The 1,644-nt window shown below is 40.6% G+C and overlaps 1 long non-coding RNA gene across 1 annotated transcript; it reads left to right on the forward strand.

The window, feature by feature from the left end:
* The first annotated feature begins 409 nt into the window (after nucleotides 1–409).
* Nucleotides 410–1,125, forward strand: LOC119568828. The gene is made up of 2 exons (XR_005228168.1): nucleotides 410–651; nucleotides 1,079–1,125. It is a non-coding gene; the product is annotated as an uncharacterized LOC119568828 (long non-coding RNA).
* The last annotated feature ends 519 nt before the right edge of the window (nucleotides 1,126–1,644 follow it).

Consider the following 1,644-nt stretch of genomic DNA (forward strand, 5'->3'; position numbering starts at 1 on the left):
CCCCGTAAAAACCCCCCCCTTTTTTTAACCTTTTTGGGAAAGGAGAAGCGCGTGGGTAGAGCGTACTCAGCGCCCCGTTGGCCCCCTTGTGTCACCTGCTCGGGACAGGCCCTCCCTCCCAACAGCCGCCCCCCAGTCCAACATCGTCCATCGCCAGGGCGCCACAAACGCGGGTGTTAATCAAGTCCCCACCACCCCCTCCACCACCTCGCAAAATAAAAACCTCACTATCCTCCCGAAAGCAGCTTCCATCCTCAACACAGCAGGTTTCCCCCCCTGCTTCTCCAGCTCACAGCAGCAGCAGTAGAAAGTGGAGTTGGGTCATCCTGTGGCTCCCCCGCTGCTCCAAGGCGTGCAAAAGCATTGGGTCCTTGTCTGCTAGTAGTGGTGAAGTGCAGTGGGGGAAGACTCGCTCATTCCCATCATCCCACCCTCGTCAATACACATTCGGGATTTCGGTCTTCCATGCCTCCTCCTACTCCTCCAAAACCTCCTGCACATTCGCAGCACCCATGAGTAGCACAATAGCCCCTATACCTTAGGAGGAGTTCCCCCTCCACCCCCCCGCCCCCACCTCCTCTACCTACCTCGACCGCCAAACCTAGTTTAGCAGCAGCCCTTAGTAAGGAATTGGAGCGACGCAGTGCCCAAGTAAGTTCTGCTTCTTTGAATAGTTGGCTCTCATTCTAGTTACATGTCTGTACTAACATGACATTTAGCATCAGAACTATCCATAATTCACAGTATTGTTATTTTTAATAAACAGCTATTATTTAATAATGAGATTTGGGATTTCTACAGAAATGCCATAATAAATGTTTAGATAACATAACAGCAAAAAAATTTAATTGAGAAAAACAACATTGCTAAAATTTACTAAACTGGTATTGTTTTAGTTCATTTTTTGCAAATTAACAGCAAACAAACATCTAACATTTCCTTACAAGTATAAACATTTACCGTTGCTTTTTCTTTATGTTGCTACCATTTCCATTTGTCTCCAAGGAGCAAAGACTCTGAAATTAAATTAGGCCTAACTAAAGACACATTCTAATTTCTTACTTTTTATTTCTCATAGGAGGCACAGTCAGGTGCAAGTGAAGATGCAAAAGCTCAATTTTTCAGGAAAAAATTGATGCATTTAAGAAAGAAAAAGTGAAGAGTGGGCTTGGAGGACACAATACTGCTCAGCATGACAAGGTAAGGACTTAAGACCTGTACAGAAATTATACATGATAAAGCATCAGATGGTTATTTAAACATAATTCCTCATTAGAGTAATTATCATATTCCCAGGGAGTAATACAGATTTTGAAGAAATGTGTAAAAGAATGTCAAATTATCTATAACACAGGCTATTTCATAAGAGAAAAGAAATAAAAAATGCATATTATATGTCTTTGAGCAAGTATTCTTGCTTTGAAAGGAACTTTGCAAAGTACAGATAAATGGGTTATGTATACCATGAGTATTTCTTAATATTTTTTAATGTACGATATTTTAAAAATCTTTCTTAATCTTATACTATTTAGTTTACATTGTTTAATGACATGAAGCATCGTAACCTTTCTTAATATCTAATATGTAATATGCACTCTTCAACTAAAATTGCTAATCTTATTTACTTTTCCACAGCTGATGCAG

Source organism: Penaeus monodon, unplaced genomic scaffold (genome assembly GCF_015228065.2).
Source record: "Penaeus monodon isolate SGIC_2016 unplaced genomic scaffold, NSTDA_Pmon_1 PmonScaffold_11025, whole genome shotgun sequence".
NCBI lineage: Eukaryota > Metazoa > Arthropoda > Malacostraca > Decapoda > Penaeidae > Penaeus > Penaeus monodon.